This window comes from Chroicocephalus ridibundus, chromosome 1 (genome assembly GCF_963924245.1).
Source record: "Chroicocephalus ridibundus chromosome 1, bChrRid1.1, whole genome shotgun sequence".
In the NCBI taxonomy this organism is placed as follows: domain Eukaryota; kingdom Metazoa; phylum Chordata; class Aves; order Charadriiformes; family Laridae; genus Chroicocephalus; species Chroicocephalus ridibundus.
Genome location: NC_086284.1, coordinates 67,434,732 through 67,451,877, shown reverse-complemented (window position 1 = coordinate 67,451,877; position 17,146 = coordinate 67,434,732).

Genomic DNA, 17,146 nt, shown 5'->3' with positions numbered 1-17,146 from the left:
CACATTTACTTTATAATACAGGTGTTTTATGGGGAGACCCCATATCAAACATGTCTGATCTTGCCATTTGATGAGCAGCCAGTATTATAAATAAATAAATGCACTAGAATATTAAATGCAGCTGCAGGAAACTGCCTCAGCAGATGTCAAGCTGGATGATGAATGGTGCCAAAGAAATGACAGTCTTTGGTACCATCTTGGAGTATGGTTGAATAGAGATACTTCAACTATACTTTCTGTCCAAAATGTCTCACGTAAGGGAGCAGAGTTCGATTGCACTCCCAATACAACTCTGGAAGACAGGGGCTGATGTGACAGTAACACTCTTTTAAATGAGGGGTACATAATAGTCATGTGAAGGATGTAAGAGGTAATTTTGTATCTTCCCAAATGCTAAAACGAAAGCAAAACAAAACATAGAATCATAGAATCAGAGAATTGTATAGGTTGGAAAAGACCTTTAAGATCATAGAGTCCAACAATTAACCTGACACTGCCAAGTTACCACAAAACCATGTCCCTCAGCACTCCATCTATAGATCTTTTAAATACATCCAGGGATGGTGACTCCACCACTTCCCTGGGCAGCCTGTTCCAATGATTGACAACCCTTTCAGTGAAGAAATTTTTCCTAATATCCAGTCTAAACCTCCTCTGGAGCAACTTGAAGCCATTTCCTCTTGTCCTGTTGCCTGTTTCCTGGGAGAAGAGACCGACCTCCATATCTCTACAACCTCCTTTCAGATAGTTGTAGAGAGTGATAAGGTCTCCCCTCAGCCTCCTCTTCTCCAGACTAAACAACCCCAGTTCCCTCAGCTGCTCCTCATAAGAATTGTGCTCTAGACCCCTCATAAGCTTTGTTGCGCTTCTTTGGACCTGCTCCAGAACCTCAATGTCTTTTTTGTAGTAAGGTGCCCAAAATCGAACACAGTACTCAAGGTGTGGCCTCACCAGTGCCAAGTACACAACAAAACAAAAGAACTCCGCCCTGGACCTTAGACCAGGTGAAATAAATTAGTAATACATATCATATCTCAGGTGCTAAAAGTGAGAATTAGAATTGTTGAAAGGGTAAGACAATTAAATATCCTAATTTGTTGTTCACTGATAAATGTCTATAAACTTACCTAAAGAACCTTCCATTAAAACCTTTACTTGATGTCATGACTTTTAAAGGAAAAGTTTTGTTCATATATCTGAGGATATACCTATAATATACTTGGATGCTGCCTACCGTCCTTTTGTACATCACCTCTGCTAAAGGAGCTTCCCTTTCCAACAAAGAGGGGATGGGGGGGGGGAGGGGGAGACAACAGGGGGGAATACCTTTTCTTAAATAATAACTGTAAAAGTGCCATTTGCTGTTTTCATGACTCCTGACTGAATTGAACTGCAATCCCTGAGAGCATTTGATGTTTCTCTTTAGCCCTTTAGCACCAAAGTCATTATCCAGTTCCAGTTTTAGATGCATTTTTATATTGTTCTCTATCCTCTATGAACTCCTCCTGTCTTAAAAGGTTAACCATTAACTCAGAGGGGTCTTCGGTTCACTTGCGTGGCCTATTCTGCCCCGAAGACAGGGGCTGTGGAACAGTTCAATGCTCTTAGATTTTAGTGTTTATCCCGGAGGACTAGTAGGCTGTAAGATTATCTATTGACACCCACTTATCTAGATTTAAAATGGAAGAGCACGACTCCCACTGACTTTCTGGATATTGGATATCAGGCTGTCACCACTTTGGAGGATAAAGAGGGTAGAAAGGGCTGGCCCGAGAGCTTGAAGGCAGCTAGCTGTGTGGATCTGCTGAAACCCTCTATTCATGCTCAGGGCATCCAACGCCTTGCGTTGGGCAGGCTGGCAGACCTAGCCTGGGAAACGGGAGAAGATAAGCCTGATACTGCTCTGCAGCTTGGGGATGAACAAAGACTGGCTCCAAAAGGAACTTCTTCCCACCTTCCATGCCAAAGCAAACAGCTGCAGAGGAAAAACAAAAGCTTATTGTAATCAATCAGTGGGCACTAGAGGAAAACTAATTTCAATATAAAAAGACGGAGTAAAGCAGGTATTTAACTGCTCTGTCCGCAACCAAGTTATCTACCTGAATGGAGACCCACACTCATCAGTTTGGAACATTTCTCAGTCAAACAGGAGAGGCTGGCACTGCTTTTATATAACATAATGGCAGTTTGAGTGCCGAAGACAAACATCTCACTTGGTTTCTTTTTAGAGTTGGTTTACAGAAAGCTGAAGATTAGAAGGTGACTTAATAATAGACTGCTTTGAATTCCAATCACCTGTATTTCCACCTAAAATACTTCTCACTTTGGAATTCATCTGTAGCAAATGCTACTGCCTTAAGCCTATTACATTTTATTAACCATTTGCAAAATAACATTAAAACTTAATATAAAGAGTGGCAAATTTAATTTTCTTTAAGGGAAGTATAAATTAAACTGAATAACTGAAAATGGAAATTAAATCCCACTTTCCTCAACCAGATATTTTTCATTTCTCATTCAGTTGAATTTTGTCTTTCTTTTGGTAAGAAGCTGGAATCCAAAGCCATCCTGCCTTAACTTTGGGGACTTACCTGAGGCAGCCAAATTACAGCCTAGTTGTCTTTCACTCTATACTCCACGGAGAGAAGAGACAAATCTTCTCATAGACATGCCATATTTATTCATTATTAATATTCTTTCATTATTAAGTTTACAACATTTTGGGGATTGTCTGAGATCAGATAAGAATATTCTTCCACAACAATTTGATTTTTAAGGGCTTAATTTTCTGAGTAAAACACAATGCATAGGTTTGGGTTGAAGTATAAAAGTTTAGTGGGTCTTAGCAGCATCATCTACGAGTCATTTTCAGTGTGCACCACACACTTTATGCTGCAATATTTAATCTGTTTCGCTCCAAAACGTGAAGGGAGCTGCTTTCTTAAACAGCTCTCTGTGCACAGAAAAGGGAGCCAGGAAACCAGCTGAAAGGTACAGGAGAAAGTTCTTATGATTGCCATTTCAATAACAAGCTCTTTCCTTTGCTTTTCTTGCAATTATATAGAAATCCTCCATTTTGGAAGCCAGAATTCTGTTTATCAATTTGAGAAGACGGAACGCAATCTATTCCTTTCTGAGACCGTAGTCAACCAGAGCTCAGAAAGAAAGGAGGAATGCTGTCAATACAGAAGTAACAAATGTCCTTGTGGACTTAGCCCTCCAAAGGTAGGAGCCAAGCTCAAGCAGGGCACCTTTCAATTCTACGTCTAAAAATTTGTCATATGTTGCCTTTCAGCCTTTACCTACTAAATGGGCTTTAGGTAAAAATATCATATATGGTCCAGAAAGTTGTAGCTGATGGAGTTAGAGGCTATAGGTTTTATGGAAGTAAAACTGATTTAATTTCTGTTTTATGTGAGGCTTTATTTCACTTTAAGAGAACAAAAAGTTCTCTACAAAGCCAAAGATAAAAATTCTGTTAATATAGGTAGTCAGGAAAGTTTTGGCTGCATTTTCTGATTTTTTTTGGTCAGAGAAGACGATTCAAAACAACTGTAAGGACACAAAACAGCTGAATCAAAAATTAGCCCTTTTTTCTGCAAGAATAATCCAAATGTAGTGGAAATTTGCATCAGGATAATCTTTCAGGTCCAAGGTGTTTGTTTTGGAAGATGACATAAATGTAGTTAGGTCACTGCCTTTAATGTGTTCATGCTCCTTTTCAAGTCCTATGCTTAAGAAGCAGGCAGGAGGAGGGTGTCATCTCTAGCACAGGACATGCAAGACATCCAGCAGCAGCCCACAGTGTTAAACACAAGGGGATCAAGAAGTATGGATCAAGAAGTATGGATCCCCCCAGATCAAGAAGGGAATAAGAAGTATAGCAGAACAGGAACTTGAAGCCAATTCCCCAGTATCTTCAGTGATAATTCTTTTTCTGAGTCTGATGGGGAATCACTTGTTGTCCCCTTTTCACCCAGAAACAGTGGGGGAGTTGGGTTTGTCCTGACGTAGAACAGGGACATTTTTTTAAATCTGAAAGACTTTTGTTAGCATTTGTAAATCCTTACTCAGTGACACGTGGAGAAAAAGACAATACCCTTACAGAGAGGAAGTTCTGCAGGTACATACTAGGGATTAATATTTCAAAGTAATTATACTTTGGCTACCAGTAAATTTTGCTTTGTTTCAACAGAGTAATTTGACTGTGCTCTAATCATCCAGCAAAAGACTACAGGACTACAGAAGCACCCACTGGTTAATTTGCTTATTTGCTCAGTCAAAAGTGTTTTCTCAGGGAATTAGGACTGTTGTAATTTCATTACATTCTGAATAGTCCAGGAGATATATACTATACAACAGACTACACTCAAGTCTGAAACTGCCTTTGAAATAAATGTAAAGGAAGAGAGGGTATATGCCTGCCAAGGTACAGAAATACTGTATTCAACTCAACTCTTCACATTGCAAGCCATATGGCAGAAATCAAGTTTTTAGTCAAAAGTAGAAAAAAGAGTTTATTAAAGGCATTATAACCAGGGTAATTGAAGACTTTGGCTTAAATATTACTTAAGGCTATTGCAGAAACTATTCAGTAAGATCTAAATTGAGATACTCTGAATACAGTAGTCTGGGATATGGCTTGAAATAACGTTTTTGAAAAGTTCTCAAAAACACAACTTTGGTGCCAAAGACTAGAAATAGTTAAAGGCAATTATGCCCTCGCATCATAGCGTGTTCATTTTGAACACGAGACATTAGTCTTTGCAGTGAAGAACAACCAAATACTGGGCTACATGAGCAAGAGCACAACCCATAGGTGAAGGGAGGTGATCTGTCCCTTCTACTCAGCACTGGTGAGACCACATCTGGAGCAATGTGTCTGGTTTTGGGCTCTCCAACAGAAGAATGACGTAGACATAACTGGAAGAGTTTGAGCACAGAGCCACCAGGATTGTCAGGGGGCTGGACCACATGATGTACGAGGAGAGATTAAAGGAGTATGTTTGCTCAACTTTAAGATGACAAAGATAAGGGGAGGCCGTATTGCTGTCTACAACTGCCTATTGGGAGGGTGTAGAGAAGATGGAGAGAGGCTCTTCTCAAAGGTGCATAATGGCAAGTCAAGAGGGAACAGAAACAAGTTGGAAGATTGGCACATTCTGATTTCTTGAGAATTCGGAAATCTTTTTTTTTTTTTTTTTATTATGAGAGTGATCAAACACCGGAACAGGAACCCAGAAAGGCTGTGGAGATTGTTACAGATATCCAAAACTTGACTTGCCTGTACCAATCCCTGATAAACCTAAAGTAACTGAACTGCTTTGAGCAAGTCTCTTACAACCTGAATTACTCTACAATTAAGCAATTAAAAGTACATCAGTAAAGGAAAAGAATGCAAGGTGGTGCTTCTGTCTTCGCCCAAAGTATGTCTCTGCCAAACAGGAGACCTGATACAATAGATACCAAAGCCAGAAACTTAGCACAAAGAAAGCATGATGTTGTTACTGGTAGACTACACACTGTGAAATTCTTTTCATAAAAGAATACATTTGTAGAGCCATGGGTCTACAGAGGCACATGTCATTTAACTGCTTTTTAAAAAAACCAATATTTTCTTCATTCCTAGAACAAATATGTAATAAAAGCCAAAGGATTCTCTTGGGTAACTGAGCCTAGCAACATGAAAACCTATGCCCAGACAGACTTTGGGAAATTCCGTCTGTTGTCAGCAGCTGAGAAAGGCCATGAAACCTCAGATGACCAGGCTGTACACGGTACTGAAAGTAACAAGGTAAAAGATGAATTTAAAAAGAGAAAGGAAAATGGAGAGAGAAGCACATGCGGGAAGATGATGAGAGCATCATTAAAAAAGCCACTCCTGCTGGCATGGAAAGAGGCGGAGCGGTGGCGGTGGGAGATAAATACTTCTGTTTTTGCAAGTGAACTCAGCGTGTCCAAGAGCAACATTACTTCCAAGAGCAGGAGGGAACAGCCGAAGCTGCACACTGTCACAGGGTTGGGCTGCTTGTGCCGTGAAGTGGAGATGCTGCTGCCCTCGGGAACAAAGCAACAAGAGCCGCACTCTGCTGCACTCTAGCATACCTTTCTTGACATCTGTGTCCTACGGTTTCCTTTCAAGTCACCAGCATAGTCCTGAGAGGTACAAAGGGTCATGACTCCTTCAGAATATAATTGCAAATATTTTAAGACACTCTCCAAATATTGCAGAAATATTTTGCCCTTATATCACTGCGCTATACATATTTTTCTACTTAGCAAGTGCACATTGGATTCGGTTTTTTGTCCCTTTCTCACTATAGTCACCCAGATACTGAATTTTTCTCCCTGCTGAGTGGAACAATGAGAATTTTTTTAGCATTATTTCAAATAGTTTTCACAAGCTTGATTCAAAAAGGGATAATTCCCCACTATATTTTCGGTCTGATTATCAGATGATGACGGACAATAGATTGATAAGAGTCACTCAAGAAGATGCAAGCTCTTGTGTATAACAGCCACTGCAATTATCAGACACTACTAAACTATTATTGATCCTGTTCACATTGGGTGATAACTGAGCATTTTCCACTTATTTAAAGTGCTGTTAGCCAGAAACTCCCATCAATGAAAAGCAGTAGACGAATTTCTTCAAACACGGTTCAATAAATAATAGCACATACAGAAAGTCCATAGTTCCTTAATCTCAGTGAAACAACTAACTGTGAGGCACAAATATACCATCCAGTTGTTGCTAAATGGTTGATTACAATAAAACGGGAACCTCCACAAGGTCATTTAATATGTAACCCAAGTATCACTGACAGAACAATTGCAATCCTCCAGAAAACAGAAAAAAAAAAAAAAAGCTGTTGCCTCATATAGTTTCAATAATATCAAGACGAAAAAAAATCCTGCCCAGATCAAAAAAAAGTGGACTTCTCCCCATAACACCATGGGGCAGATTTCATTGTCTTAATCGCGAAAGCAAGGTTTCTTATATATAATTGTATTATTTCAAAGATATGTAAATCTGTGCTTAATATTAGACTGGTACATTTTGATAGAACTATAATCACAGCAAAAGTGCTCCTTATCAGTGAAATTCATATTACTTTCATTTTGTTCTCTTTAGTACTGGGGACATACAGGATGTGATCTGATATTCAGTGTATTATGTTTCTCAAGCAGGGCCAGTGGCAACGTAGCAGTGGACTAAATGTAAAACTGGCTATTAAGGATATTAACTAGTAATTGCTTAGAGTAATCTCTCTAAATAATCAGTAATTAAAAAAATAAATAAAACGGCTGACCATTGTGATTTAAGGTCAGATTAAAATTGACCAAAAAAGTCAATTGCAATAGTTTTAATTATTTATGGTGCTGTATTTTCCTTCAACAGAAATGTTTTATATTTTAGTGTGGACAAAACAGATAATTTGTAGCAACAATGGCAGTTCTTTTATCGGCTGAAAAAGTAGTGCACAGGATTTCAGGTCAAAAATAACATTTCTTGATTCAAACAAACTGTTAACATGTCAGGGTTTGTTTGACCCTCTACCACCACACCAGCAAGCCACACCAGCAATACCATCTGAATGAACAGATTTGGTGAGAGACCCAACTACATCGTCAGCTACTTTTAGAGATGAACCTTTGCAGCTTATGCCCAAAAGGAGGGAAACAGTGTACACATTATGCGTTTACCAGACTACAGTTGATGGTGACAGTCAGCCTGAGACTCAGCTTTGCCTTGCTAGGGCCCAGCAACATGGGAATCAGACTTGAAAGGTCTTCAGAGTCCAGTTCCTGCTCCTCTTGATCCGTCTAATGGAGAGGCAGGGCAGAGCTCACAGCACTTTCGGGATCAGTGAGAGCCGCCTTGCTAATAGTCAAAAAGGACGGTTGGACCCCGTCACCCCAGCAGATACTCTTTTGACCTGTTTCAGATGCTGTTCGGGGAAAACATTCAGCACTGGGTTAAACATCTGTGATGCCCATTGTGACCAGTGCAGCAGGAAACATCTGCTAATTGCCAAGAATTTAAAACAAAAAACAAAAAAAAAGAAAAAAAAACCACAAAACCACCCCAAAGCTGTTAGAACCTGAATTAAACAAAATGAGCAAAGTTCTTCTGAAAATGCTGTTAAAGTGTTGCAGCTGTTGTGAGGTGGACTAGTAGAGTAAATAACTTCTTTATCTCTGTTTCACCCAATATACTGCTTATTTGGTCAAAAAATAATCACACTTAAGACTCATACATCCGTAACACACAGCCACAGAAAGTATCCAGTTACCACGTAAGAACACCGTATAAAAGACCCCAGACAACTCACTGATCACAGCACATATGACCAGTCTTTGGAAACTATGGAGAAGGTCATCAAGAGATTGTAGATTGTTAGGAAAGGAGATCCTACCTTCAAGGATCTATTCCCAACACCGATTTTCCTAGCCTTCAAGTAACCTCCTCATTTTATTACCTTATAAACAGATTAAAGTTTCTATAGTCCAAGAAGGACTGTATGGATGGTCTGGTCTGATTAATAAACAGGAAGCTTGCCAACATTTCTGTGCAACATCAGAATAGGTAAACAAAACAGTCAAAATCCCAATACTTCTCAGTACATAGAATATTTCATGCAGAGCTCTCGCGGCAACTGAGTAGGCAAAACTTACTTACAAATGCTATGACCCAGCGTGAGCTCACACATCCATGTAAATCAATGAAAGAACCAGGTATTCAGCAATCACTCCACCTCTGATCTCTAATCCTGCTCTTCAGTGCAGACCTGCAAAAATACCTTCTAAGATAAATATAAAATAATGTTCATAGCATCCATGGATAACAGAAATCATGAATTCCAGTAAGATGCAGGTTTTGTTTAGATTTAAGGTGTGCATCTCCTGTTCCAGACCTAAAGATGGGTTTCTATGACCAAGAGCTTGGCTAGATTTTCCAGTTATACTGGTTCTTCCAACTAAGCAACTATTGTTGCTTTCTGCAAGACGTCTCTCATCTGCTTCCTCAGACAGCTATAACAACAGTAACAGAAGAAAATAGGTGCATCTACTGGATTTCAACTCTTTTTATTCTTGGCTTTGTGCGAGCACATTATAAAAGATCATCTACAAATTTTAAATTCTAAAGATTAAAAGAAAATCACAGCTTTGCTTGGGGACAGACCTAGGAATAGCAACTGGCTTCTTGATTCGTTTGTTAAATTGTACTGCCTGAGCCCATGGGAAACAGTCCTGTAGAAGTCCTTCACAATGCAGAAGTGGCGTGTGCTCCCTGCTCTCTCTCTCGGAATCCTACTATTCTTATGGTTCAAAAAGCCACACGCTCTGTATTAGAGGGACCCTAACATTGCCTTTTTTCCTGTATTTGCAAGTTAATTTTGTTGAAATACTGCACCTGACAGAAAAACCAGTGCACCCCACATTCCAAAAATGCTCGTGGAGTGAGTAAAGATCTGGAAAAAAACAACTGACTCGCTTCTGAATTATTCTGATGGGAGCATTTCTCTGTTAATTCATGAGTACTTGAGCTCCCGAGTAAACTGTTCTAAAACCAACACAAAATTGCTTGTACACTGAGACAACCTGGATCTGAAAAATAACTGCATTCCTATCTTCCATTAAAAGGCTTCAAGCAGAACAGCAATTTGCAAGTGTGTCACTATCAGAGCCTGAGCTCTTCAGCAGCAGGAGGAGGACATCACTCCAAACTCAGAGACATGTTAATAATACGTTTTAGAATAGCGTGACTACTGGCTTGAAAACTAATGCAATAAATACACAGTTTGTTACAAAAGCAGACTATTTATACTGATGTCATTTTAATAAATATAACAACTTCAGCATCAGTGAAAGTTCATTAATGCACTATCGCTGCACATCGTAAAGAACCAGACTACAGAATTATGAGCCTAAAAAGATTGAAAGGGCTTCTAGTTAAATCTAAGCATATCAAATTAATTTGGGACTTTGACTCTTTCATTTGGGCGGCACGTTATTTCTGCCACTTTAAATTTAATGGGGGAAGCAGAACACCTCTGCTGCCTACCATGGGCACTGTTCACTAACAGCCAAACACTAAGTCATTCGTACATAAAACTGAAAAATATTTTTCAGACGTAAACAAGTGTTGCCGTTCCCATTTTACATGGAAGAAATCAGCTAAAAAGCTTATTTCCACGGTGATTTTCTGAAGATTAAACTGCTCAGAGCAATTAGGGAAGGAGTTTCAACGGCTTGTGCCTGAGGTCCATTATTTTAAGCTCAGTGGTATCACACTAACATCAGACCGAACCATACAGCAGTAAATCAGATTCTAGGACTCCAAATGTGCAAAATTCATCAACACAGACAACAAGCATCCAATTAGCATAAACCAGATTTTTTTATTTTTATAAGAGTGTAAACTCTAGGTTCTCTCTCTACCCCACACACAAGGTTTTCAAGCCTTCAAAATTCACTCAGGCTTGTTTTTCAGGCTTCTTGACTGACCATGAATATTTTCCATTTTTCTCAAAAGAAACACTATTTCTTATTCTTTATTCATCTTTCTGTCTTATTTTAACACAGGCTGAGATTTTCCAATATTTATTTTATTTTCCACAGCTAGACCTTTAGGTATGATGTCTGATGGCATGAGACCCATGATAAAGCTCCTGAAGGCAGCAATGCCTGAGCTGGTGCTCTCCCACAGCCCTCGCTGCAGTAGAACTTGCCCCACGTCAGGCTGCGGGGGAGGTCCACCATTGCGTAAGTAAACTCAAGGTCCAGCCCAACTGCTTTTTGATGCCAGGTGGAAAGTAGGTAGATATTTATACGTCTATTTTTTCAGTGTTTTCTGGGGGAAGCACTAAAAATTATTTAATAAAAAAAGCTGAAATCATACCTATGAACAGTCAAGTACATCTGCTTTATCAATTAAAAGAAAAGACGTAGTCCCAATTTTTTTTTTTTTTTTGCCCTTCCTCCCTTCAGCCTCATTCTTCTTGCTAGTAAAATGGTTTTAAAGAAAAATAAAGAGGAAATTTAAAAAAAAAAAAGGAACCCCCCAAATTAATCGTAAGTAAGCATTTTGATTGACCACTGCAATATGCTAATCTGGTCCAGTTAGATCTCCTTGCACAAACACTTAAGCAAAAATAGAACATTAGACAAAAATAAGTGCTTCAAACACTGACCCCCAGTTCAGCTCCTCTAGCTTATCTTCCAAATCCTTTTGGAGGGCCACTGTGTTGGATCGGCTCTGAGATGTACACTGAAAAACGTTCTTGAGGGGATCTCAGAATGGCAGCAGCTGTAAGACCCTGGAGGACTTTATTTGCTGATGTTCTCTGCAGATGCAGCGCACACATCTCACGGCAGAGCTGCATGAGCAAAGAAGCGACAGAATCCTACAAAAGCACTCCATAAAAGTAATGAGCATAACAGAACAAAGTTAGGCTTATAACCCAAACTGCAATAGCCGTAGCATTAATTACAAACACTGTTTCTGATCAGCTAGCAGCAGGACGCAGAAATGCAAGAGAAACTAGTGAACAAAGAGAGTCTTGACACTCAGTCCCTCTTAATACAGGCTCAGAAGGCATCAGCGAGAAGCTACAGTTCGGTATCACACAATTATGTGCCTCATTCATTAGTACCACATCATTGACTACACCATGAAAGAAATGACAAATTAGCAATTTCACAGGACTAGCATAATGCTATCATTTGTATCACAAAGTCAGCAAAATCTAACCTCCAATAATTCAGCTCACCATTCTAAGCCAAGGCTGGCCATCAATACGGTTTTATGTGCCTTGTACTAATCACTAAAGTCAGATAATATGCAAGGTTAATGGTTGCAGACAGTCTGGGGAAATATCCAAGATCTGATAAGGAAACCCCACATTATTGCTGTTCTATGTGTGTATATCCCAATCAAGAATAGGCAAAGGAAGGAAATCAATGCTTAAGGCAGTTATAATACATCTCTTGGTGTAACATATAAATTGGCCCTTCATTGCCCATTCACATTTTAGTTAATAAATAGTTCAGACACAGGACACATGGATAGTGAAGAAGTGTAACCATTGTATGTTTGTCTCCCTTACTTTAGATTTATGCTGTCTAAGTACAACAGAGTCTATCCAGTGTTTTTCAATTACTCCACTAGCCTTTTAAAGAAAATAAGAAGTGATGCTTAACCCTGATTGGTAGTTTGTTATGTAGTCCACCACCTGAAAGGAACTTGATGCATTTTCCCTCATTTAAATAAACAGATAATCAACCAGGATATTCTCATTCTAATTGTACCCCACCGTTGCTTACTGTCACGAATATATATCTCATCTCCATTGCTGATAACGAAAATTCCTTTTTTTCCATGCTAGTTACAGCAGACTGGAAGTTGACTTTCTTTTATATGTAGCACTGAGCTATCCAGTGATACTCTGTAGTAATTTGCAGAATAAGAAGTCTGACCTCAATATGCTCAAGCACATTTTTTAATGTAGTGTTGCTGATATTTTATAAACTCACACTATTTAAACTGGTGCCTGTCTGATGTTCCTAAAAAGTCAAACCCTACATTCTGAAACTTTTTTTTTAAGCCAGCCTTTTCCACCCCTCTAATGTAATGACATCACTTTACCCTCTGCAAACCAAAACCAGGCAGGCAGTGTATTAAATTTGTAACTGTACCACTAAATGCAAATGTAAAATTGGCAGCTTTGATGTTGCAGCATTAAATATAGCTTATCTCACCAGTGACAGTGAGAAACAGACACTCTCTTAGGACTGTGAGTTATGACAGTCTCTCCAATGAGTGAAAAATCATCCCTGTACAGCTGTCACTGATGAGATTTTCCTTTTCTTCTTCTTATGGCACGTGAGTGCTTCAGCATAGTTGGAGCCACCACTCCGGTGGCAAAGATGGTAACTGCTTTAATGCAGTGAAGTGTGCCCTTTTGTTCTGCACAGTTTTCTTTTGACATATTAAAAAAAAAACCACACACACAAAAAAACCCCACCACCAAAAAAACCCCACCACACCTTTTTCTTGGAAAAAAAAAATAATTGTGCTCGGCCCAGTAACTAGCAGATACTAAATTAATGTACTATTTGAAGAAGCAATTAGAAAATGACAAACACACAGAGCCAAGGATTAAGAGATGCTTCCAGTGCTCACATCACACAGAGCGTGACTTCTTTTTGCAGATGTATATACGTGTGCCTTTACTCACTTCAGCGTAAGCAATGCACAGTGTTGTTCTTTAAGGATAGCATCATAGTACCACAGAGCTTCAGTCACAATTGAGCACACTGTTGTTCCAGGCACCGTGTAAAGAAACGCAGAACAAAATGTCTTTCCAGAAAGTCTGCAGTCTGAAAAGAAGCGTTTGCAATTCACACACTGAATTTGCTGAGAAGAGAGCAGACTAGTAAGAAGTACTACTAAATCCTGGGAAGCGAGGCTCTTTTCATTCTGTAAGCGAGAAAGAGAGACACCTCTGTCTTTCAAAATGCTCTTGGAAGTTTCGATCATAGCAATGTTAGATAAACAATGGGTGATAAATACTGGTGAACAACGGAGACTCCTGACAGGTCACACACCCCTTCATTTACCTGCCTCTATCTAACTATATGGCATTACATGCCTATAACGCTTTTTCAGTCTTTGGGTGGGCAGCAGGTATTGCATGAGGATTGCTGGCCAAAGGACACGAGCAGGATGCCCCAGTGCAGTCACTTCTTCCACAAGAGGAGTGCAGGACCCAGACTCAGTGGGCTGCACCCAGACTAAAAGGGCAGCGGAATGCCTGCTAAGATCCACGTGAGCAACCTGTGTGTTGCTTTATCTATTTGCTATTTATCTTTGAATGAGTTGACTATGAGTTTGTTTAATAAAAGATTTGGAGGGACCTTTAACCAGCCAACGATCCCAGATCCGCAGATCATCCTCTCCTTCCCCCCTCCAAAAAGAGAGTTCCCTGGCAGATAGCATGTACACTTGACCCCTCACGTTCATACCCCAGGAAAATGAAGGGAGCGAGTGGTGACAATCCAGTGGTCAGATCCTAGAATTTCCTCTAACAAGGAAAAGGAACCAAGCTTCTCATTTCAGGTCTGCACTCCAGGGGAGCCCAAAATGTGTCTTATATGCAGCCCATTTTACAACTGCTCTATGGCTGCCCATAACCTGGTTTTGAATAACTGCGTGAGAACAGTTTGTACAGCTTTGCTGCCTCCTGCTTGCACTTTCTAGCAGATGTGTTCTAGTAATACTTGTTGCTGGATGGCCAAGTATACAGCAACATCTTCCTTCGTCCCAATTTTGATGTCCCTTCTCTCATGACCACTCTTTCCCTGCTCTTACCAACCAGCCATCATCCCTCACGCCTTCCCTTTGTTCAAGGCACTTCTGAGTGAAATTCTCTGCTGCCCTCAGCTTCTCTCTTACCTTGACCTGGTGCTTGTCAGGAAGCCTATAGGCTCCTCTACCATATCCACTATTTTCGATGCGATAGCAAGAAGGGGAGAACTGTCTGCTCTATGAGGCCATTACCCTAAATGAGAGATGTTTCAAAGAATTATTGTTATGTACGTTTTGTGACCCTTGTGGTTAGGATGACCACCGCGTGAATGTCCACAAAGCAACCCCAAAGAAGATCTTCTTCAAAATCTTCCTCAAAATAGTCGTCAAAAAATAAACAGACTACCTATGGTTACAGATGTTCATTATGACCAAAATACTGTCCTTGCTTTTATGCACTCTCCATGCATGTGTTACCTCTTGTGTTTTACCTAGGAGGAAAGTGTTGGGGAACTGGAATTTTATTTGTTCTAGGTTTCTCTAGGAACTTGTATAATGGCTCATTTCAAAACTGATAAGCTAGCCCAGAGGGCTGGGGGATTTCCGTTTTAAAATACTTCATTAACTGGAGAAAAGCTCCTTGAGTTATACCTTTCCAAGAGTCTTCAAAAGAGAAGTCTAACAAATACTCGTTCCCTTTTTTTCTATCTGGAAGATCAGCATAGATGAAAAACTTTTACTGAACTCCACTAACAGAGGATCCACACCAGGATCAAGTTTTGACAATGTGGTCTTTCTGTGGAGACTATCCATATCCTGCTATCTCTTGCATCTTTGCAGCCCGGCACACTCAAAGCCGCCTCTTTCAGGAGCAGAAGTTTTGCAGCAACATGCAGCAGCTCTCTGGTAAAAACGCTACCTTGAGAATTGCTCAGTTATTCAAGTAAGCAAGCTGAAATTGAATCCTAGACCTGCCATCAGGCTGAAAAAGCAGCCAGATTGCAAGGGGCAGAGTATAATAATGCAGTTATTCTTAAAAATACAAGAGAGAATTGACCATCAATTTGAATTTTTCTTCTCTCACTCAGCATGAGAATGCTGCAGTCTCAGATTAATGCTATCTGAAGAGAAACAAGTATGCAGAGCATTGGCAGTAAGGCCAGGAGACCTCAAACAGGATGAGTTTACTCAAAACCCTTCTGTCATCATTATGCAAAAGTTCTGTAGGGGGAGTGGGAGACTGCAAAGCACGAGGCAGCTGGGGTAGCAACCGGAAGAAATCTGAGCCAAGGAAGCAAGGCCCAGGTGACAAAATATTTTACCATGGTTTTGAGCTCCTGTTGAATATTTATTTGCGCACAAGATAGAGCTTTTATGTAATTCTCGGCTGTATCTTAGTCCCAAGGGACCATGGAGAGGGATTTCCTGTTGACTACAACACAACTTCCAACTTCGGCAAGACCCAAAACCAGGGTGCAATTTACAATAAACTCCAAAAACAGAATGTGGAAAGACTATGTGTGCAGAAATCCCCAAAGACTAGAGGATTTATTCGAATATTAATAAGAGGATCGCCTCTCCAAAGTGAATAACTTTCAGTGTTATTTGTATTTTGGTAGGGACATTTGAGGACTAAAACAAGCTCTAATTTTTTCTATAAAACAGTGGTAATTTTCACAGTTCATCAGGACTAGAATTTTTCTGCAAGTGAGCAAGCCCTCATCGTGCAAAGCACTGACAGGTTTTTTTAGGATAAAGGAATAATAGCGCTCTTCAAAATCCTGAAAACAAATGTTTTGCATTGTTTCAAAGCAAAAAGAAAAGGATGCAAAGGTTGAAAGAACAATTAAAAGATAAGAGCAGAAAATTGTCCAGCATGTTCATTGCAACAGCTAATTGGAGCTGTTTTACAGAAGCCATTTCAATTCTACTACTTACAGTACTTTTTTTTCAATCATATTAATGCAACAACACTTAATTGTTTTCTCTTGGTCTCAGAGTTACTATATTAGGTCGTTAGGCAGTTATGTTCTTTATTTCATTCATACTTATAACTCACAAATCAGATCCTTACAAAGTGCATTTCCAGCAAAAAACAGGTTTGATCACTAAAACTTCCACTTTTATCATCAAGACCTCCACTTTATATCCCTTCTTTTTTTAAATTTATGACTGTTGGGTTGGCTTTTTAGCACCCTTTTTCCTCATTTGTTTTTCTAAGCAAGTGGTTAGATTGCAAGAACAATCTTTGAAATATTACTTGAATAAAGAATTTCTGAAGATGTCTGCCTGAATCTGCAGAGAGCCTAAAACACTGGTTCTGAGGTGTAGGTTGCCCCATTCACTTCAAGGGTTGATAACTCTGTGACTAATCACAGACCTGTATCTGTCGCTGTTGTTAGTTACATCATCACTAATCAAGGCTTAAAAAGAGAAGCATTATTAGAACTGGTGAACAATTCTCGGTGACACACAGTGTAACAAAGGAGAGACAGGTTTAAAATTCAGAGAAACAAGCTTTTTCTAAAGGTTGATATATTTTGGGGAAGGGAGGGAGGACAAGGGGGTGTGTGGCACAAACAGGTGGTGCAAAATTATTTTTATTTGAGAATTATGGTGCATGACCTCAGACAGCAATATCTCATATTAGAACACAACACAAAAAAGATATAATGGGGAAGGCAGTAAATGTGGGACTGGGAAGGGAGACCTCCTACCATTAGAGCTCATGGCAAAACCCCTATTGATGTCAACCACATCAATGTTTTATGCCATGGTTTTATGTGGTGGTGGTCAAACTGGTTGCATATGGGATAAGCTGGAAAGAATATG